General features: G+C 42.3%; 2 pseudogenes; one reads left to right on the top strand and one right to left on the bottom strand.

Annotated features, from left to right (window-relative positions):
* Nucleotides 1–18,864: 18,864 nt before the first annotated feature.
* On the bottom strand, nt 18,865–19,324 carry LOC107182018 (annotated as a pseudogene).
* A 1,921-nt stretch (nt 19,325–21,245) lies between these two features.
* LOC102757199 lies at nt 21,246–21,929 on the top strand (annotated as a pseudogene).
* The last annotated feature ends 1,801 nt before the right edge of the window (nt 21,930–23,730 follow it).

Genomic DNA, 23,730 nt, shown 5'->3' on the forward strand with positions numbered 1-23,730 from the left:
TCAATCCAGGACCCCTCAGGGGATCTCTTACTGCCTCTCGCAATCTGGGACCACTGGCTACTAACTGCTCGCCTGCCTGCCTGCCAGATTGCTCCTAACCCCTCTCTCTGCCTGCCTGATTGCTCCTAACTGCTCCCCTGCTGACCTGATCACCCCTAACCACCTCTGCCTCGCCCTGCACCTGGGACCTGGGCTTCTCTCCCTCTGGCCAGCCGCAGGCACCCAGGATCCGGGCCAGCTTCCCCCCAGGCTGGCCACAGCCGCAGGGGACCGTGGGCATGCGGCTTTGCCCAGGCCACAGCCGCAGGCGTTTGGGACCACGGGATGTGTGGCTTGTGCCTCTCCTGGGCTGCAGGCACAGGCACAGCCACTGGCACCCTGGACCATGTGGCGGGTGGCTTGTCTCTCTCCTGGGTTGCAGCCCCAGATGCTGGCGTCTGGAACCACGGGACGTGCGGCTTGTCCTTCTCCCGGCCTCAGGCGCAGGTGCAACCACTGGTGCCTGGGACCGTGGGGCAGCTTGTCCCTCTACTGGGCTGCAGCTTGGCTGGTCCCCATTCCTCTCTTGTGAGCTCATTTGTACCTGGCTGGTCCCCATTCCTTTCTCCCCAGTGTTGAGTGTCTGAGCCATCACAGTGTGATGGCGTGACAGCGATTTGCATATTAGTTCTTTATTATATAGGATAATAAAACCCTAATATGCAAATTGACCGAATGGCGGAACAACTGGTCACTATGATGTGCACTGACTACCAGGGGGCAGACACTCAATGCAGGAGCTGCCCCCTGGCGGTCAGTGTGCTCCCACAGGGGGAACGCCACTCACCCAGAAGCCAGGCTCACAGTTGGTGAGCACAGCAGTGGTGGTGGGAGCCTTTCCCGCCTCTGTAGAAGCACTAAGGAGTAGCGAACCGAGTGGTAAGGAGCAGTGAGCAGGCAGGTGGTAAGGAGTGGGGGGTCCCTGACTGTGAGAGGGATCCCAGACTGCAAGAGGGATGTCTGCCTGCTGGAGGTATTGGGCCTAACCAGCAGGTGGACATCCCCCAAGGGGTCCCAGACTGTGAGAGGGTGCAGGCCGGACTGAGGGGATCACCCCCCCCCCCCAGTCCAAGAATTTTGTGCACCAGGCCTCTACTATAGCATTAAATGCTTTCTTCAGAAAAGAGGAAAGGTCTCAAATTAATAATCTAGCATCTCACCCCCAGAACCTAGGAAAAGAAGAGCAAAATAAATCCAAAGCAAGAATAAAGGAGGAAATAATAAAGATAAGAACAGAGATTGAAGAAATTAAAAACAAAAATAGAGAATACCAATGGAACAAAAATCTTGTTCTTTGAAAAGATCAATAAAATTTACAAAGTCCAACAAGATTAATGAAGAAAAAGCAGAGAAGATGCAAATTACCAATAGTAGGAATGACACAGGGAGTATCACTAAAGACCCTGCAGATAAAAATTTTATTTGTTTATTTTTTGTTTTTGTTGTTTTTCAGATACAAAATTTAACTCAAAATGGAGCATGAACTTAAATTTAGAATGCAAAATCATAAAACTTTTAGAAAAAACAGAAGAGAAAATTCAGTTTGGGAATTCAGAGTAGACAGAGTTCTTAGGCTAAACCCTAAAAGCACAATTCATAAATGGTAACTTGATAAGTTAGACTTGATCAAAATGTAAAACTTTTGCTCTGTGAAAGACCGTGTTAATAGGATTAAAATAAAACTACAGGCTGGAGAACATATTTGCAAACCATAGGTCTTACAAAGGACCAGCATGTAGACTATATAAAGAACTCTCAAAACTGAAAGTAAAGAAACAAATACTCCAGTTACTAAATAGCCAAAAGACAAGATATACCTGATACATATGGCAAATAAAGACATGAAAAAGATGTTCAGCATCATTACCCATTAAGGCAAGCATGTCAAACTTGTGGCCCACGGGCCACATGTGGCCCACAACAAATATTTTTATGGCCCAGCCAATATAATGGTATGTAAGAAACGTTATAATAAAAATGTTGTAACTTAATTTTTACAATACCCTATTATACCTAATCTGTATATATAAAGAGATAATATGCTAATTGGTCCTAACAGTGTCCCAGTCACAACTGGTCAACAGGCTACACGTGCACAGGAGCTCGTGGGCAGGGACAGGGGTGGGGACTTCCGCCCCCAGCACAGACGTGCACAGGCCTGCCCAGCGCCAACGTCACACTGCCTGGGAGGTGGAGGCTGCTCCGGACGGAGGCACATTCAAGCAGGAGTTGGTGGGTGGGGACGGGGACGGGGGTGGGGACTTCTACCCCCCCCCTCCCCCCGCGCAGGTGCATGCAGGCCTGTGGCACCTCCTGGCCCAGAGCGGGGTGTCAGGACAGGGGTGGGGCCTCGGCAGAGAGCTCTCAGCACTCCTGCACCAGAGTCTGTCAGTTCTAACATGAGGTTGGTGGTTTTGAGGTAAGGGAGAGCATTTAGCATGTACTCTCTGCCTGATTCCTTTTCAGGTATGGGTATCTGGGCTCTTGCTAATTTGTCCAGCTGTCCCAGTGTCTTAAAGACCTAGAGTGAGAAGCACTATGTATCGAGTTAGAAAGGTCAGCCTTGTTAGAAATAGATTCTGTCCTTGTTAGCATCTTGGCTTGATTAATCTCTGCTGTTTCTGTCTTTTCCTGTGATTTTTGTTCATTGACTCTTTGGTTTACCAATTCTTTTATTTCCTGAAATTTGGAAGGTAGAGATAGAAGAAGCAAAGAATTTGAATTCCCACTGTTTGGAGTCTAGCACATGGTGTTTGTTTGTTTTTGCTTGTTTGTTTGTTTGTAAGTATGTGTATAAGGCTAAATTTTAATTTTCTCTTTAGTAGATTATCCTTGGTATTTCATTTTGTTCTATCATTTTTCCAATTTGCCCTGTCTGTATATATCAAGATTGTTTTGTATTATAGGATCTTCAGATACAAGTGGAGCTTATTTAGCTTTTTGTAGTCAGCACACATAGATCTTCAGTTATTTTTATGTTAAAAAACTTCTTAAGATGTGAAGTAGCATAGCTGTTCATAATGAAAAATTCTGGTTGGTGGAAAATAAACTTCATTTTTGAGGCAATAAAATGTCAGAGACAATAACCACTTGCAATGCTTACTTATAATGAAATCCCTTGTTAGATTCTACACTTAAACAACAATGAAAGGAAAAACCAAAATGAGAACCCACCTCTCCTGAGAGTTTACTTTTTTTCACTCTACATTCCCTGGCCAGAAGCCTCATTTTTTTAAAATCATGAGTTTTAAAAAGAGCATCATTTTGCATTTCCTGACAATATATCATGCAGTGACTCACAGAGCTGTTTCTGTAGGACAGGCACATTGGGTTGCTCTAACTGAGAACAAGACATGATGTCACAGGGTCAGCTCTGTGTAATGCGTCATCCACCCAATATTACCAGGCAGCACTTGCCTTGATTCTGAATCTCAGATGCTGAAAAATGCTGGAGGGAAATATCTGTCTTATGAGATTGTCTACTGCAGGCATAAAATAAAAATCAATTTGATCCATTGGAGGTACCTTTATTCCTAAAGGATCCCAATGTACTCAGCTCCTGCCCCAGGAGTATTAGTCATACATCTCTCAAACGTTGTCTCCTCTGTGCTGGAGAAGGCAAACTCCTCTGAGGCAGCCCTCTCTGCAACAAGTTTTATTTTGAGTGAAATATTAAAGAACACTTTTAATTAAAATGACAGAAGAAAATGTGGGGAGGCAAAATGTAACTTCCCACGATGGAATTTGATCAAGATGTAGTGGTTAATAATCCTTTTTTAAAGGATTGTATGATTTATGTGGAAAAGCCCCTCCCCCCTTTATTTCAGAGAACAGTGGGAGTTCTCAGGAAGATGGATAGAATGAAAGAACAGAAGGAAACAAACAGGTCACACAGTTGGTGGAAGGGTGGACAGTACCCAATAACTTGGAGAGAAAATCTAACAGTAGGTTTAAATGGGTGAGAAAGCTATTAGGACATCATCTGTATAAGAAATACGTGTCTGGTGTTTTAGAAATGTTTGCTAAAATTGAATTGCCTATCAAATGACTAAGTACACTTTCCTCTTGAAGCTTTTGAATGCCCAACATCTTAAAGATGAAGAGTCCTTAAAAGACCATCAGCTCCATCTCTGCATTCAAGTTTAGTGGTTTAAAAGCATCTCAGAAAGATGAAAATACCCTACTTAAAAAAATTCCAGGGGAAGGAATATCAGAAAGCCAAAGGCAAAATATTAAGTGAAATTCCTCATGTTTCAACTAAAACAGTGTTCTCTTTGTTCTTCGTTTAGAGTAAGTGAAAAATAGCTCTTCTCAAATGTTACCCTGAAATGGATTCTGTGGAACCCTGAGGAGAAATTAGGAATCAGATTATGGGCTAATGAGGGTCCATGTTAGGATGGCGAGAACTTGATTTGAGGAATGGGGTCAGGATGGGTGCATCACTGTGATGACACAAACCTCAGAGAAGAATAGTTATTGTTGGTTTTCTGTTTGTGCTTTTTGTTTTTATAAGGGAGGGGGAGTGATGTATGGAAGCAACAGTTGAGAGCAGGAAGAATGTCTTCATGGTGTGTGGGAAGCAAGTGAATGAGCAACTTCCACAGAGAGGCCCTCAGGAAAGGGATAACAATACTATTCAATAAATATGTGTTGAGCACATGTAGGTGCTGGGAAAGCAATGTGTCCTTAGAGTCATCTGGGGAGATAAACATGAGGCAGTACCAAAATCAGCACCCTTCTAATCCATCTTTCAGTCAAGTCAAGGAGGGTAAGTCAGGTGGAGGTAGAGCTCCATGGAGTCTAAGAGGGTCCAGTAATTCATTTGCAATGGGCAGGGTCCAGGGTCAGAAGGAAAGTGTTGGAGGAAGAGAGCAGTGAAGGTTTAGGTTAGGGAACCCAGGAAGTCCCTCTCGTATCTCTGTTATGCTGCAGCTGCTTCCTGCTTCTTTTCTTCACATTGGCTTTCTCTTCTACTCTGTCCACTGGCTGAAAACGGCTGTTCTCAAAGCCCCTGGGTATTTATATCTCCTCTGTTCTGGGGCCAGCCCAGATTGAAACTGCACGCTCTTAGCCCTGATTCAAAATTTCCAGCTCTGGCCCAACTTAGGTCACCCACATTCGGGAGGGTGGGTCACAGAGGACAGATATGCCTAAAATGCCGAGCTTGGCAAGAGACATTTTCCAGAGAAGGGAGATTGTTGAGAACTGGGTGAGCAACCTAGAACATAACATGTCTTCCCTAGACTACTTTTTAGGAGTCTAAGGGTCAGGGAGAATGTTGGGTATGTGTCCTCCTGTGTAGAGTTTGATGGGAATGGAGATTGTAGTAGGTTCACTGGCATGTTGTTGCTATTTTCCTGAAGCCTCCTCCAGACAACTCCAAAGGTAAAAAAATGCCAAAATTTCCTCTAGCCTAATCAGATTAACCTTAGTAATAAAGAGGCAGCTTTACTCCTCTGCTCTAGAATTAAAAGGAATCAACATTGACTTTCCTTCTCCTGAGCAGGTCAGTGTTAATTAGCACCATGTTTTTATTCATAACAAAAATATGATATATCTTTAATCCCAATGAAAAATGAATATACATCTAAATAACAAAGTAACATTTTCTTAATTTCTCCCAATCAGCTAAGCTTCATATCTGCACAGTTCTCATCTTGTGGCACAAAAGCCCCCTTTGCTTCTCAGACATGCTCTTTGGGCATCCAAAGGTAATCCGTCAGAGCTGGTGCAGCTGCTGGTGTCCCTGAGTTGTGGTCTGCGTCACTCTTCTCACTTCCAGGTGCAGACCGCAATATCAGCCCTGTTATTGATGATGGCAGTCTTGGCCTTTGGAGTCTGATGGATGAAGCCTTGGCCCACATTTATGGATTATATTTTTAATGGGACACAGTCAAAATTCAAAGAACCTGAATAGGTCCTTGGTTTGGCACTCCTTGCTTGGACAGACTCTGTCAACAAGACCACAGGGGTCTATTTTTAGAGCAGATAGAAGAGGCCTTTCAGGGGCAGAGGGAATAAATCAAGCTTCATCCCTGTATTTACTTACTCCATTCATTTATGAGTACATTTTTTTCAACACAATATTGTCCACCTGATGTACAGTAATGATATAATGATCTAGACCTACCCCCAGGGAGCTTTCTGACTAGTAATAAGCAGTTTCCATCAGCAGGAGTGCTTCAATTGGGTGTGGAAATATTAGGAGACAACTTAGGAAATGTACTGACCTGAAACTCTGGCAGCTGAGATGGCTTCAGTGGGAGGTGGTGAGTAAGTGGAGAGGTGATGGATGAGCAGATGCCATCTGGTAAGGAGATGTGGGTGTGGGACTATTTTTCTAAGTACAGGGCACATCTACTTTGGAGACAGGAGAGCTAGATGTTAGAGAATCTACAGAATTCTAGGAGTATAGGCCTGGTGTGGCCTGGGGCTGGAGCAGGAGCCATGCTATGCAGGCCTCATAACCATCCAAGATGCTGGGACTTCTACCCAAAGGGAATGAGAGCCACCGAAGGGCTTCAAGCAGTAGACAGGGATGACGGCTCTTCTTCCTTAGTGCCTCCAGCTACTCTAGCAGAGTCAACGATGCTCTCATTAAATGTCAGAAGTCCAATTTTATAAATGTTCTCAGGCCCACACTTATTTTATCCACAAGCATGAATTAGAAGTGAATTAAAATGAAGAAAATCCATGTATTTGGTCCTGTTTCTGGGATCAGTGAGGGCCCTTCTCAGCTTCCTCTCTTCATATACATACCCAGTTTCTGAAAACTCTTGTGACTGAAGCCCTGGACTCTCATCCAGCATGAGTTCTTGCCTTGGCACAAGAGTGACTTCTGTAGGAGCCCATGACATATTTTTATCTTTGCTTGCCCTATGTGAGCTGAGTTACTCTCTCTGTGAGGCATGCAGGAACCTGTGTCATTTTTGAAAAGTCTGTAGAAAGTGTGGGGACAGGAACCCAAGTCACAGCTGTTACAATGAGGCTGTGCAAGGATCCCCACAGGGTCCAATCTGCTGGAGCTGTACTTGGGCACAGGGAAGTTATTTTAATCTCTTTGTACTGCTTCATTCTGTGCCTCCACCCAGGTGGCCTTCTTGCCTCATCCCACCATCTGTGTCAACAACTGGGGGCAGCAGGGAGTGGGGAAGACAAGTGATGAAGATTCCTTTTTTGCCAATAAGATTAGTTTATGTACTCTATGCTGGAAGTGTAAAAGGACAAAATTAAGTTTCATTCAATTCAAAGTTTTATTTCTGTCTTTGATTTCTGAAGCCCTAAAGGCATTGAAGGTGAGTTAGCCAGGGATATGGACTCCATTCTGGAGCCAATCTGGGCTGGAATGCTGGATCTGCCACCTACATTAAGGGGCATTAAGTCCCCTTGGGTAAGCAGCCCTGCACAGAGGTGACAGCACCCCGTTTCACAATTCATAAAGTTAAAGAGGAAGGGGTCAATACACACACAATCTTAGGTGTGCAGGTTGTTAAAGGACAGCTGTGATCTATACTTCCAAATGAATCTTCAGCATTATTGTGGTAGCCAAGGTAGAAGATAGTAGTTTTAGTTTCAAAACTTACTTTGAGAAGACTAGGTGCTATGGGCACGAGCGGAGGGCCCAGCACAAAGCAATACTTTTGGCTACTCCAGCCACAACAGGGATCAGGGCCAACTCCAGGTGGCCTTTGACATGGCAGGGAGTGTGAATGTGAAGAAGCAAAGACAGCTGAAGCCTCATGACTTTCCCACATATTGGAAGAAAAGTGAGTAGCATATTGTAGCTCTGAGTCTACTATTGATGATCCAACTCAAGGGTCTTCATCTAAAAAATGGGTTCACAGGGCTTAGAGAGAGGTCATTAAGGAAAACAACCAGAAAAAAATCTGTCTTTGCTTTGTCAAACATTCATGAGCAAAGTTGAAAGATGACATTGAGGACAAAGGTGTGGAGCTCCTGAAGTTTTACCCCATGGGTCCCTGTCTTTGCTGAAGTCTCCAGCTGTTGGGACCAGGATGGTATGAGACAAATGGACTAAATTTGGCAGCTCATCTAGCTGTCCTTGAGGCTAGGGCCCGCTGACCATGTGTTCCCTTATAATCCCGTGGTGAAGGCAGATAAGGAGGCCAGCCACACAGCTTGCAAAATTCATCATCATCTGCATTCATTCATCATCAAACATTTGATGGCCACGATTTACCCAATACTGGGCTGGTGGGATCTAGAGCTACAGAGGTGAAAGTCTTGTGTTGTTTTTTTTCTCTCAGAGTCATAGTCAGGTTGAGGACACAGACAAGTGGACTTTATAATGCAGTGTGAAAAGGAATAGACAGGACCCCAGGGAAGTGTAGGGGGATGGGCACCCAGCCCAGCTTAGTCAGGAGGTAGTGCTCAAACTGTGGCGTTAAGGACTGTTATGAGCTAAAAAAGTGTGACCTCCCCCCTCCAAAAAAAGACTTGTGGGAGTCCTAACCCCCAGTACCCCAGAATGTGACCTTATTTAGAGTTGGGTCTTTTCAGAGGTAATCAAATTAAAATGAGGTAATTAGGGTGGGCCCTAATGCAGTGATAGATACATACACAGGGATAATGTCATGAGAAAATTAGTATTATGCTGACACTTTGACTTCAGACTTCTGTTCTCTAGAACTGTGAGAAAATACATTTCTGTCCTAAGCTAACCAGTTTGTGGTACATTGTTATGGTGAGAACTAGAAAACTAATACACACGCTTGGCTGAGAGAAAAGGGAAGGGAGCTGCCAGCCAAGGCATGAGACAGGGGCATTGTGTGCTGTTTGCTGCTACAATTGAGGCATAGGAACAGGAAGAATGGGACTGTGCAGGAATTGATGCAGGGGGGCCCTTCCAATCATTTTCCACCTGGATAATCCCCAAGTCCTTGTATTCGTTTCCTAGTCCCTGCCAAAAAAAACACAAAAAACAAAAAAAAAAAAAACAAGGCTGGAGAAGAGGGTATTGCTTACATTGTGAAGATCTTGACCTAATGCCAAGAGTTTGGGATTTGTCCTAAAAGTGATGGGGAGCTACAGGGAGCTCCATCACAGTCAACTTGCCCTTTGGCAGCATTACATAGACTGAGCTGCAAGGGGTGGAGCTCAGAGAGGGAGGCACTGACCTTCCTCTGAAGCTGTTTCAGAGACTAAGAGAAGGGGGACCTGGAGAAGAAGTTGTTGAGGGGATGGTGACCAGCTGGCTGTGGGGGATAAGGGAAGAGCCAGGGAGCTGAATGGTCTAGGGAATTAATTGGGTGCTGGTGGTCTTCATTGAAGCATGGAACAGTTGCCTGCAGGGGAAGATGGTGCTGTTCTGGGCCTGCTGGGTTTGAGGAGCTGGTGAAGCATTTCAATAGAGAAATTCTGCATGGCCCTGGATAAATGTGAAGAATTTCAGAGACTCTGACCAGGGTCTTGCCTGGTGTGGACACAGTCACCTGTGAAAAGTGTGGAGAGGAAGACAGGGCTGGGGATGGCTTACAGGTCCCCCTGGGACACTCCCCACTTTCTACTGTGCTCAAAGGGACTGTGTTGCACCCTGAAGAGGCCCCACTTCTTCCTTCCTGCTCTATGCCTGGGGCCCTGATTGGGATCCGGGTTCACACTGGATGGACCATAGCTGGCTACTTAATCCTGCTGACCCAGGGCTGAGCTAAGAGTCAGATGTGTTGGTCTTTGGGGAACCCATTTTAGAGATCTGAGTTCATATGCTAGTATGAGCCTAACAACTCTTAATCCAAATTCCCCATTTTTCTGGTCTCATTAATCTATGCTGCACTTCATCATGGTCATTTTGAGATGTTGATGGAAAGACTGCTGGGCTTTGAATCTGGAGCCCTCATGTGGGGTCTGACTCTTCCATAGTGAATTGTACAAGTAGTTTTATTTTGCTTTCTTTCTCTGTGCCTCAGTTTCCTCACCTCAGTGCCAGCCAGGGTCTCCATTAGATCAGACTGTGGAGGATTAAAGTGAGATGATACAGTAAAATACTTTGAGCTCTCTGAAGGAAAAGTACTTTGTAACTGTACTTTTTATTATATCTCAGTGTTGTTAATAATATCTTCTCTGCTGGAAAGACCACTGTATTATTTTCAACTCTTTGTTGGGAGATCATGCTCAGTATTTGATTTCTTTCCATTCATATCTCACCTTTTCCCAAACCTGCTCTCTTTTAAGACTCACTTTCCGGCCCCAGTGAATTATATTAAACTTGGCTCAAGACCTGTAAGGCAACCATTCACAATGAGAGGCAGGAACTGGATTCCTAGTTAGAAGATGCTCAGAGGATAAAGGGGAAGGCTTTATTACTATTAATATCAAGTAACATTTACCAGGTGCCTATTAGAACACAAGGCTCCATACAGCACAGAGAGTGGTTGCATCATTGACAATAAGGGAGAAACTCATCATGTGGATTCTAATCACCAGTAACCCTTCATATTGGATCCCATGACTCCCAAACCTGGCTCTGTGTCTGCTCCCTAACTGGAAGTACAGAATCTGCAGGGTGAGACCCAGGAATCCATATTTTTAAGAAGCTCCCAGGGAGACTCAGGCACCTCTTTAAGTTAGAGGACTGTTGCAGTGCTCTGAGAGCCACCGTCACCCACAGCACTGTCAGGAATCCCAAGGACTGGATTGCCTTCACCCATCTTCATCCATATTCTTCTTATTTATTGATGGCTGGCTCCAAGCCAGATGCTGTGCCTTGCGCTTGATGCCTTGGCCGACACACCAATGAGCAGGAAGAACATGATCCACGTTCTCAGAGACTCATCATCCTCTGCTGTGACCTCACGAGTCTTGGCCAGGTGAGAGAAGTCCTGGAGTTCTGCAGAGGAAGGCAGGAGCATGGGGGACTGTAGAAGTGGGGAAAACCCATACAACCTCTTCCTTATGCCTTTTCTTGCTTCTTGCCTTTTTGCCACAAATATTTACGGAGACAACACTTGAGGATGTGGAGCTAGGTTACTCTGGGTCCCAATGCCATACATAGGCAATGTGGTGCTGGGCCAGTTCCTTCTGTGACATGGGGCTCCTTAGAGTGGAGAGAGTGGCATGTGCAGTGTGAAATTAGGGCCTGGACACAGTGAGAGTTTGATGAACTAATGGGACAAGGTCTTCCCTTCTCATGGCACTCACATTTCAATGGGAAGAGGCAACTTAAACCAGTAAAAAAGGAAGAAAAAGTAAGTTTGGATGGTGAGACTTCCATGAAAAGCCATCAGAATTTCAGGTTTAGCCTGAAACTGGTGACATTGGGCCTTGAAAAGCCAGCAAGATGTAAGGTAGATTCTTCCTTCTTATCACTTTGAAAACACTGCCTAAATCTCATTCCCTGGCCTTTCCTGGGACAGAGCACTAGGTACAATGCTTTCCTTTTCCATCCCTCTCCTGCCTTGGGTGTGCTGGTGGCTATCAGGCAGCAGTGGCCGTGTGAGCAGGCACCCCAGACCTCCTTTCAAGACTCCATTCACCCTTATCATTGATTCTGTCATCCTGCCTGAGTTGTGCTGTTTTACAGGCTTGGGCTTCTAAGCCTCTGTTTCTTTACTGTCTCTGATTTATCTGGAGCCTGTGTCTAGGGTGGCCGCTCATTCACTACTTCTTGGGGCAAGGTGAGACAGTGTGCTGAAGGTTGGTTGTGGAGGTGTGTAGCTCTTCTATGTTACTCACATGACCCTCAGCTGGGGTCTGGGCTGGTATGCAGGGCTTCTGCCCCATGTTACAGCACTTCTGTGTGAAGGGAAGGGGAAAGGGGAAAGGGGAAAGAGGGAAAGGGAAGAGAGTTCTTTCTTAAATTTTCCAGGGCATTCAAGCGAACCCCTGTAGTGCATGTTTGCTGGCTTTTTTAGCAATAAGCTTTAAGATATCTAACAAACATTTGTAAAATACAAATTAGAAAAAGTTGAGAAAGGAAGAAGAAAAACAAGACTAGAGACAAAATGATATAGACATTAGGCCAGTTCAAAATACAGACTGTAAAATATTTTGCTTGCTTATGCGTAGATGACAACTTTGCTTCTCTCACAAGCAGTATAAAGGACAGTGCTGTCCCTGCCTGCCATGGGGCTAATGTCAGTCTCCACTGCTGACTGATTCATGAGGGACAGAGGTGCACTGGATTGAAGCCTCAACGTGCTAGGTAAGGCTCCTCTTCAAAAACACGCCCCTCCTGGGGACAGTGCAGACAGGGCAGGCAGAGGTTCCTGGGACAAGGCTTCCAGTAGCAGCAGGACTGAAGCAGAGAAATGATTGTGTGCTTCAGGGTGAAGTGCATCTCAGTTTTAATCCCACTGCTCTGCATATTAGCTGTGTGATGTCAGGAAGGTTTCTTAACCTTTCTGAGCCTTGGTTTCTACATCATAAAATTGGGCAAGTAAACCTTACCTTGTGAGAACGGATTGATTAATCTAGACTCAAAATGTACTCTGTGAGTGTGGCTGTTAGCATTGTCACCACCAAGATGAGCATGTTAATTGACAACTGGATAATATTTATTGAAAACTGACTATATAAATAGCTAAGCTGCCTTATTTATCCCCATCAGAACCCTGGAAGAAAGGCATTATTACTTTTGTTTTAAGATAAGGAACAATAGATTTAGAGAAGTAAAGAAATTTGCCCTAAATACTGAGCCTCCATCTACCTTCCCTTTAAGAGGTTACAAATAAAAAGTGCTTCTAAGAGGAACTTTAATCCTGCTCCAGGAGTACTATGGTAATAATCTTTGCAAAAATAATAGTAACCCTAATTGGACACTTTTTCATGTTAGGCATTGTGCCTATGCATTTTACATGAATTTTCTTACTTGATTTTTAAAACAACTGTCTGTATAGGTATTACCATTATGTTTGCTTTATCAGTGATGGCACTGAAGCTTAGAGAGGTTACCTTAGCAAGTTGAGGATCCAGAATTCCTGAGACAAGCATAGGAAACTGTTCAATTGTTTTTTCAACAACTAGCCATTGAATAGCTGCCATGTTCTATGCACTGTGGTAGGCGCTGGGGGTTCCATGATGTACAAGGCAGACAGTGTAGCTACCCTCATGAAGCCTGGAAATCTCATGGGGAAGCATACAGTCATATCCAGCAGGATGGGACTTGGGCCTTGATCTCTTGTCTCTTATCTCTTATTCTGGGTTCCTTCTCCTACACTATGCTGAAGGGAAGCTACAGGTTTCTGCCCAGCCTGCTAGGCCATTCTAATATTTGAAAAAGCTAGATGGAATTTCACCAGAGCCAATAGCTTCCTTTTCTGGACTGGTGTTTTTGGGGTTTTTTTTGTTTGATGGTTTTGGTTTTTTGCTATAAAACTCTTCCTCCAAACAGAATCTTTAATTTGAGCCCAACCTCAAAACAGAACAAAGCTGGAACTTTCTGGTTGAAGGTGGGGGATGGATCTCCTCTCTCATCTCCAGTGCTACTGGGGGCACCTTCCCAGACTAAGGAGAACCCACTTTGAAATTACTTGTACTTGAGACTTAGGATGGGAAAACAGACATTGATAATTGTATCTGAGGCTTAGGTTGGGAAAACAGACATTGAGACATTTTCATTCAAGGCAATGGTCCAGTCATGAGAAAAACTGTTCTTTTGATTTTCTTTCTCCCTTTGGTTTCACCCTTTTTACATAATTATTGCTCACTAGTATATTTACATGAAAGTTGACAGAGAAGGTCAGTGTTATTAGTGAACAACTAGAAAAAGCTTATTTGAGAGAAGGCTGGAAATGGGAAGCAGACATGGGGATTTTTTGTTGATTCCGTTTACCTAGTCTCTGCCAACCCAGTAATCATTTAGGCTAATTTTTATTTGTTCTGTTATTTTTAGTGTTTAAGCCCCCTTATCCTAAGATCCAGCCACTTGAAAACCATAGAACTAAAAGGATAAAGTGCTATTCCTCCCTTGCTCTGTAGGCATTAACAGTTGTCCATGTGACTACATATACATAGTCACATAAATACATATATACACATATACAGACATGAGAGAGAGAGAGACAGAGAGAGAGAGAGAGAGAGAATGATGTGTGTGTGTGTGTGTGTGTGTGTGTGTGTCTGCTTTTTTACGGGAGAAAAAACTTTTCCTCTACCCTCTTAGGTTTGGTTTGTGGGGGCTTGCAAATTAAACTGACAAAAGACAGATTAGCAAGAGCAAAGACAGACTTTTATTCATGTAAGTAAATACATGGGGAGTTTACAGAAAAATGTAACTCAAAGGAATAGTTAGAATATAGGGATTATCTACCATCTTAATAGGGGAAGGTAAGAAGAAGTAAGGTACTTACAGAAAACATATGACTTATTTTTAAAAATATATATTTTATTGATTTTTTTACAGAGCAAAAGGGAGAGGGATAGAGAGTTGGAAACATCGAGAGAAACATGAGAGAAACATTGATCAGCTGCCTCCTGCACACTCCCTACTGGATGTGCCCTCAACCAAGGTACATGCCCTTGACCAGAATCGAACCTGGGACCCTTCAGTCCATAGGCTAATGCTCTATCCACTGAGCCAAACCAGTTAGGGCATGACTTCTTTTTAAAAAAAATATTTTTATTAATTTCAGATAGGAAGGGAGGAGAGAGAGATAGAAACATCAATGATGAGAGAGAATCATTGATTGGCTGCCTCTTGCATGCTCCCACTGGGGATCAAAACCAAAACCTGGGCATGTGCCCTTGACTAGAATTGAACCCAGGACCCTTCAGTCTGCAGGTGGACACTCTATCCACTGAGCCAAACCACCTAGGGCAAATGTATGACATCTTAATAGGGGAAGGGAAGAGGAACAAAGGACACTTAGGGGAAAGAAATTACTTTTTGGAAAGATAAATGGGCTCTTAGGAGAATAGATGGGAGATAGGATAGTTTCTTTTGACACTGTCTATGTGTGATGGTAAGAGTCAGTCTTCCTTGGTTACACCTGGGAACAGGATTTATGACCATTGAGTTCTTTTGGGAGGCTCTGCTTTTTAGGCAGATAAGGGATTTCAGGAACTCAAATGCCTTCAGCTCAAAATAATTTTCATGTTACAGTGGTGTTTCTGGACCCCCTCCATGGCATATGTACTTCCATGATCCGTGCCCATGTCCCATTAGGCACAGAGTTTACAGTTGGTGAGAGGGATCTGCAAATGATGATGTCATTTCTAATTTTTTTTTCTTGGTTAGGGAGTTAAACCTACTCTGAGCAGAGGTCATTCATCTTCATGAGTATGGGACTCACATGCTTCCATGTGCATGGAGGAGCTGGAAAATGCATACTTCTCCGATTTGTATCACCTCCTTCTGTTCATTGCATAAAGACCTCTTGATTACTTGCCAGGTGGCAAACATGGTGCTAACAATTGGGGATATAAGAATGGAAAAAAATCCCCACTTTTAAGGAGCTCACAAGACATTAAAGGGATAGTCATAAAACTCATAATGAAATATGTTGTGATAAATACTGAGATAAAGAAAGGCCCACTGTTATGGGAACCAGTGGAGAGAATTCTCAACTGTGCCAGGGCAGGGTAGAGCCTGAGAGAAGACTTCACAGGAGAGATGTCTTTTAAACTGAGTTTAGAAAGATGGATGGGAGATCATCCAGGGGCACAGGGACATTGCAGGCAGCGGGAATGTGTAAAAAGGCAAGGGGCAAGCAACCCCATGCTGTGTTTGGGAATTGTTAGTGATGTCATTAGAGCATATGTATGTTACTGGGATTGGTGTTAAGGGGAATACAGATGATGACCCTGGAGTGCTGTCTAAGGCAGGCTAGGAAGGGCCATAGAACACCCTGGAGGTTGAGTTAGAGGGAGAGATCACTGTAGGCAAGGGGCCCAGCAGCAGAAATGGAAATAGAATTAGGAGAACGGATTAAGATTAATCCGGTGCCCTGGTCAATGTTGCTCAGTGGTTAGAATGTCAGCCTGGGCACCGACAGGTTTGATTCTCAGTCAAGGGCATGTACCTGGGTTGCAGGTTCGATCCCTGGCTCTGGTAGGGGTGTGTGCAGGAGGCAACCAATCAATGTGTCTCTCTTACATCAATGTGTTTTGTGTTTTTTCTTTTTTTCTCTCTCTCTCTCTCTCCCTCCCTTTCACTCTCTAAAAATCAATGGAAAAAATATCCTTGGGTAAAGATTAACAAAAAAATATAAAAAATTAAAATTTTTTTTAAAAAGATTAATCCTGGAAACAGCCTGCATAAAGACACTTTCACTGTCTTCCTAGCTGCACAAGAGGAAAGCAAAAAGTTAAATGGCCTCCAATAGCAAGCTGGCTTCTAGCTTTCATTATTGTTACAGAATGTGCACAGCCAGGAAGGAATTATACATATGTATTTCCCAGGGCTACTGCTAAGTTAAGGGAAAATAACATTTGCATTTCTTAAAGAATTGATTGATATTCGAAAGCCACACTGTAAAGTTAATGGTAAAAATGCACAGCTTGAAAGAATTTGCTTTTGGCATGGAGAGTACAGACCAGATGGACTCTAACTATGGCATAGTTAGTAATTAAGTGTTTATAATGATATATATAGCCACTCAAGAGGCCTTTTTAGTCCTTTGGGGAGGAGACATGGAGGAGGAGATGTCTGTGATTCTAGTAGAAATTAATATATAAACAGATTTTAATGTGTGTTTTAAAAGAACCAAGCAGGAGGAAGCACTTTGTGAGGTGAAACTTGTCACACAAATTAAAACAACACAATGGGGGAAACTTGGCAAATATTACCGAAGTTAAGTGATTTTCACTCCAAAGCATTTGCTATTGGAAACCAGCATTAATACTAAAGAGGTTCTGGTACCAATTTTAATGTGCGTGTATGTGGTAGTTTCCCCACACCAATAAGCAATTCTCAGACACTAAATTCTGACACTCTACCCAGAGATAGAATCAGATTCCATTTCTGACCATAAATCAGAGGTTCCTATGACTCCCACCTTGGGTTTGATTAATTTGCTAGAATGGCTCACAGAACTCAGGAAAACCCATTTATGCACTAGATTACTAATTTATTACAAAGAATATTAAAGGATATGAATCAGCAGCCAGATGAAGAAATACATAGGGTTAGGTCCCCAACAGAGCGTTTGTCCTCATGGAGCTTGGGACTGGCAAGGTGGCTCTCTGAAAAAGTGCCAGTGAGCTATCCTTTTTTTGTTTTTTTATTGAGGCTTCATTACCAGAAATCAGGGGGTGGGACTGAAAGCTCCAATCCTCTGAACACAAGGTAGGCTCCTATTGACAATCAGCCCCTATCCTTGGGTCAGGGCCAAAGTTCATTCATTAACATTACAAAAGATATCATTGTTGCTCTTATCACTTAGGGATTTCCAAGGGTTTCTTCAGAACTGTGAGCCAAGAAAAGGGGATGAAGACCAAATGTATATTTCTTATTACTAATCACAATATCACAAATACCAATTAGGAAATTAGATAACACTTTCAAGTTAATTAACATATTGATTTTTATTTAATAAGCATTATATTTAGAAATACCAAATGTGTCCTTAAAGCAATAGTACTGGAAATTAACTGTCATGAACAGATGAATCCCTAGTTCTTATGGAGTCATTAAGTTCCATCAGTGGCCTGATCTTGAATCCACAATGACAGGACAGGACATTTAGACAAGGATTTAGCTAAAACTAGACACAACCATGTTACTCATAGAAGGAGTGAAATATAAAATAGTAGCTAAATTTCCCCCTTGCTTCATACCAAGTAAATGCTTTCAAGTTCCACTACTGCAATAATCTCTAGATATGTCTCATAAGGTGGGCTGTGTCTTTGAGAGCAAGGATTGGTATCTAATATCTGTGCTTTTTTAAATGTTTGGCATTTATGTCTAATTATTTGGGAATCTTCATAGTGTTGGCTCTGTTCTTGACAAGTAATATTTGATTGCCCTATGGAGATGTGAGGTTAAAAGCAAAAGCAAAGGCATTGTTAAGGAAAACTGCTTAAACTGGGTAGACTAACTGAAGTTTGTAACCATTACAAACATCACAGCAAGAAAAACACAGTCTTTAGAATACTTCCTGAGCAGCACTACCAGAGTGAATTCCCATTTTGTACACCAATGTAGCACTAATAACCTGGGAAATTGTGTAGACTGTGATTAGGTCCTTCCTCCTCTCCCCTTCCCACCCCCCGCCCCCCATCTTTTTTTTCCCCCAGAAGCAACCTGCCTACCTCTGGAGGGCTCCCAAGGCTTAGAGCATTTTTACTTGCCCTAACCTGACTTCTCTGCCTCCACTGCAGGGGCATCTTATTTGGTCATTTTGCTCTGCAGTATTGAACAGACATGGGGGGAGTGGGTATTCTTGCTTTGCTTTTGAGCTTGTGAACTCATTCTATTTCTCCAATGTCTGTATCCCAGAGGACATTTTTAACTTTCTATTCCTATGTTTGGGTTGGTGCTTCAGCTATTGCTTTTGATGACTAATGTTCCTATTTCGGAGATAATAGTCTACTGCATAATTCTGGAATTTCTACTAATAATATAGAACTGAGATTAAATATTTATGGAGCATTTTCTGATCACCCAAAACATAGTTAGAGGCTCCCTTCTATATATTCCTTCATACTTTTTCATATATACCTACGTTATAGCAGTAATCATATTGCATTATAGTAATTCTGGTAAAATAAAGAACTAAACTAAACTCTATCATTTTAAATGTAAAAGTAGGTAGCCACACTCATGGCAGACATAATTTAGTTACTCAGACAAAAAAAAATTATTTGTTACATTGGTAATGTGCCTGTAAGACTGAACTAGTAATTTTTTGGCAGAATTTTATGATTTTATTAATACAAATACAATGTGTATACAATCTGTCTGTTTTGTTCGCTGTGCAGCCTGGCATTGGGATTGGTGACACTGAGGGCCAGCTGGGCTGCTCTTTCCACAAAGGCTTTGTGGTTCTTTGAGGAGATATTGTGAGCAATCTCAGCACATTAAGACTTGTTGCACTTCAGCAACACTGCAAGCTCTTTGATTTTGTGGACCAGAAACTTCCGAAAGCCACAGGGCAGCATGTGCTTTGTTTCCTTGTTGCTCCCCTAACCAATGTTGGGCATCAAGATCTGGCCCTTGAATCTTCTATGCACCCTATTGTCAATGCCTCCGGGTTTCCACCAGTTCCATTTAATTTTGACATATTGGTCTGACTGGTGCCAGATGAACTTCTTGGTCCTCTTTTTGACAGTCTTGGGTTTCATGAGGGGTGTGAGGGCAGTCATGGTGCCAAGTAGGAGATGGCTGCCACCTCCGTAGGAAGTGCTGAGGAAGAGAGGAGCCCTAGTAATTGTTAAATACAAATTAGAAATAAAATACAAAAAGGCTCTGACCAGGTAGCTCAGTTAGTTAGAGCACCATCCTGATACACCAAGGTTGTGAAGGTTGTGGGTTTGATCTCTGGTCAGGGTACATACAAGAATAAACCAATGAATGCATAAATAAGAGGAACAACAAATCAGTCTCTCTCTCTCTCTCTCTCTCTCTCTCTCTCTCTCATCAACAAAAAAGAAATAAAAATACAGAAATAACAAAGTGAAAAATTATAGGCTCATAGAAATTTAAAATTGATAGAGAAGTTAGATAATAACTTCTCATTTTATAGATAAGGAATAATGGTCCAGAGAATTTAGGAGGCAGAACTGATATGTTCTAAGACTTAATATATATATTAAGTCTTAGGATAGATTGACAGATTTCAGAGAGGAAGGAAGAGGGAGAGAGAGATAGAAACATCAGTGATGACAGAGACTCATTGATTGGCTGCCTCTTGCATGCCCCACACTTGGGGATCCAGCCAACAACCCAGGCATGTGCCCTGACTAGTAATCAAACTGTGACCTCCTAGTAAAGCAAGTACACAAGACATGGAAGGGGTCGACTTCAGCGAACGTACCTCAATCAGATTGAGGACGTTTTTAGCAAAGGCCAGCTTAGGAGTACCCTAATTAAGTTAATAACAATGTACCTATCTATATAGTTTAAGTTTAAAAATTTGTCTCTCAAAAGAAATTTCAATCGTTGTACTGTTGATATTTAGCTTTGTTGACTAATGAGTTTGTCGACCACTGTCCTAGTTCATAGGTTGATACTCAACCACTGAGCTTTGCTGGCCGGGCATATTCTAAGACTTTTTATGCTATTGTGTTTTTCCCAAAAGAAGATAAAATTTCGATTTGTTGTTTATGAAATTATATATTATTATACAAGCAGTACATAACTGCATTTTTGTAAAAGACTCAAGCAACAAAAAGGATGTAGAATAAAATATGGTAGACCCCCTAACACAGCGGTTCTCAACCTGTGGGTCGTGACCCCTTTTGGGGTCAAATGACCCTTTCACAGGGGTTGCCTAAGACCACCGGAAAACACATATATAATTACATATTGTTTTCATGGTTAATCACTATGCTTTAATTATGTTCGATTTGTAACAATGAAATTGGGGGTCACCACAACATGAGGAACTGTATTAAAGGGCCGCGGCATTAGGAAAGTTGAGAACACTGCCCTAACACCTTCCATCACCCAACACACACATGCGCACCTGTGCACACACATACATACATTCCCCTATTCACAATTAATAACATAATTTTCTAGTCATTTCACTGCTATTTTGCATGCATATGCGTATATACACACATATATTAATATAGTGGTTATTTTATCTTGTTTTGCTTTGCAAAGAAGCATCTGTGACTTGCTCTTTTCCACCCAATGTTATTTTAGAGATCTTTTATTCCAGTATCATTGTCCACTTCTTTTTTTTTTAATCCTTAACCGAGGATATTTTTCCATTGGTTTTTAGAGAGAGTGGAAGAGAGAGGGAAAGACAGTGAAAAACAGTGATGTGAGAAAAACACATTGATTGGTTGCCTTCTGCATGTGCCCCAACCAGGGCCCAGGCCGGGGAGAAGCCTGCAACTGAGTACGTGCCCTTGACCAGAATCGAACCCAGGACGCTTCAGTCCCCAGGCTGACTCTCTATCCACTGAGCTAAACTAGCTAGGGCCACTTTATTCTTTTTAATAACTGTATAGTATTCCATAGTATGGATTACAATAATTTATTTAACCACCCTTCTATCAATAGTACTTAGTTTTAGGGCTCCTTCCGCCTTCAAGTTCTTACTATTATAAACAGTGTTGAAATAAATATCCTTTTAAATATGGTGGGGTTCAGGACATGCTACCCCAAAATATGGAGCTTATACCATTTGTCCTATTACATTTTCACACAACTCTCTAATTTTCATCAAATCTTCAATAAATGTACTTCTTCAGGTCTTCATTTTCTTATAACGGCTTCTGTGTCATGTAAAAATTATATTAAAATAGGTTCAAGCAGAATCGATCTGATTGGCTTACCATAAGGAGTCTCTGTCTGTCAAATGGAGGTATATTTCTCAAGACTCACTATCTTTTTCTTCTCCAAAAACTTCTCAAAGGGCATGCTATCACCCATCCTCACACTATTGATGAACTTCTTTGTATTCTGTAGAAGTCTCATCCCAGTCTTTGGGCCGTATACCTCACCCTCTGAGTGTGAGCTGCGGGATATGTGGACAGTGATATACAGCAATGATGGGAACTTAGTCTGTTACAGTACATCCATCAGAGGAAGAGGTTTAAAGACGCTGGGTGGGAGCTCTTGGCTCTGTAACTATGCCAATTCATTTTACCTATGGGCCTTTGAATCCAGTGAATTCCTATCTGAAGTTTTTGGAGCTGTACAGGAAAAACTGCCAAGGTCCACAGTGTTGATTCTGAATGACCACATTAGCCACTAACCACAGCTAGAGAATCCCATGGGCTTCCTGAATGCATGTATGGGCTTCATCAACTCCTTCTGAACTGAAAGAGTAGCTTCCCTGTATTACTTCCTCTACTCTCTTATCTATTGTGTATTCCATTTAGAAAGAAATGCCCCAAAGAGGTCCTGGCCACCAAACACTTCTCTCACAAAGGTCCACCTGACTCATATTGGTGAACAGCATTTAGGGAAAAGCCAGAAGAAGCTCTGACTAAGGGTGACCTAATCGTCCACCTCCCATTCCTTTGACATATGATCAAGTGTATGGACTTGCCTTTGCCTTTGTGTTATTAGGAAAGTCTGATGAGCACTACTACTCGTGGATGCAGAAAGACAGACATTCTTTTGCTTAAAAGTCTTTTAACATTTCTGTGGACTTTTCTGAAGTGTTTAGAAATGTTCATCTCTGGCCCAGCCCCAATTGGAATCTTATAGTAAAGAATGAGGAGATGGTGCCTGCTTACCTCTCCTTGAATGGCTTTAAGGGCCCATGCTTTTGAAAGCATTCCATGTAGCACAGCTTCAGGGGAGAGTGAGTCTCCCCTGTCATAACTTTGGATTTATTTTCTCAGCTGCATCTAATTATAGACATTTTGTTAAAAATATATTTTGCTTTATATAATACAGCATTCTAAGTGTATTTTAAGACTATGATTTACTTACATGTATTATTTATATTTTAGAGAGGTAGTAAACCAGCAGATACTCTGGCAAAGTAGTGAACCTTATTAAACATATTTAATTTCTGAATAAATTGAATTAAATACAAATTATTTACAACATTTCCTAAAAGTCACAGGGCATTTAAGACCAATAGCATCTATGCCAGAGAGTTATTATTAGCTAAAAAGATGAACTCTAACAGCAAGTAACAGTCTGACTCTTCATACTTCAGTGCTTCAGAGCACGTCCTTCACAAGTTAATGTAGAGGGGAGGGGAGTGTTTACAGTCCAAATTACCCTGCTGATTGTTCACTGATTCCTTTCATGATGATTTCTTCACTTCTCAGTGGTTGTCCCAGATAGTGCTGCAATTCCTGCCCTTTATAGAAAGCAAAGTTCCAGAAACAAGAACAAATTCTGAAATGCCTATGAGTAAATGGTGCTGACTACTTTTTTTTTAAAGCCATAGTTTCATTGTTTTAGTTAAAACAGGATTATTAAATGATTCTTTTAAATTCCTTTTTTAATTAGAAACCTCAAGTATGAAACTGAAAGTGGAATAAGTTTTTATTTTCTATTAGCAAAAATGAATTTTGACCAAAATAAAAAAAAAAACACTGAGTATTTGTTGAGCCTCATAGTGACTCTTGGCATGGGTGCTCTTACCCCTCCTTAGTCACAGTGAGCATACTGAGGAACACAGGCTGGGCTACAACCTGAACTCTGATCAGCTGATTCCAAAAGAATGCTTCTTTTCTCCCACAAAGAGGTGACTTTTTCATCCCTCCACCCCCACTCTGGTGAACAAGACACATCTCAGAGCCCTTTTGTGGAACGGGTCTCTGTGTCGTATTTCTGGAACTCGGCTAAAGGTCTGGTATTCAATTAGAAGAGAGATCAAATGACTCCAGGCTGCAAAACCAGCGCCTTGCCCTCCTGAGTTAAAGATTCTCATTTACAGCTATTAATATTGAAAGAGATTAGATATATCATTGTATCAGCCATCAATTTCCCCCTGCCTTCATTGTCAGACTGCGGGATAATTCTGGGCACAATTCAAGGCACCTGAGAAAGTAAGGAGAAGGAGTGGAAGCAGAGAATTTCAGGATTTAGCAGCGAGGCATTTCCCTCAAATCTTTTGCACATCTAACCCCTGAAGGACCCAAACTAACACAAGT

This window comes from Myotis davidii, unplaced genomic scaffold (genome assembly GCF_000327345.1).
Source record: "Myotis davidii unplaced genomic scaffold, ASM32734v1 scaffold393, whole genome shotgun sequence".
In the NCBI taxonomy this organism is placed as follows: Eukaryota; Metazoa; Chordata; class Mammalia; order Chiroptera; family Vespertilionidae; genus Myotis; species Myotis davidii.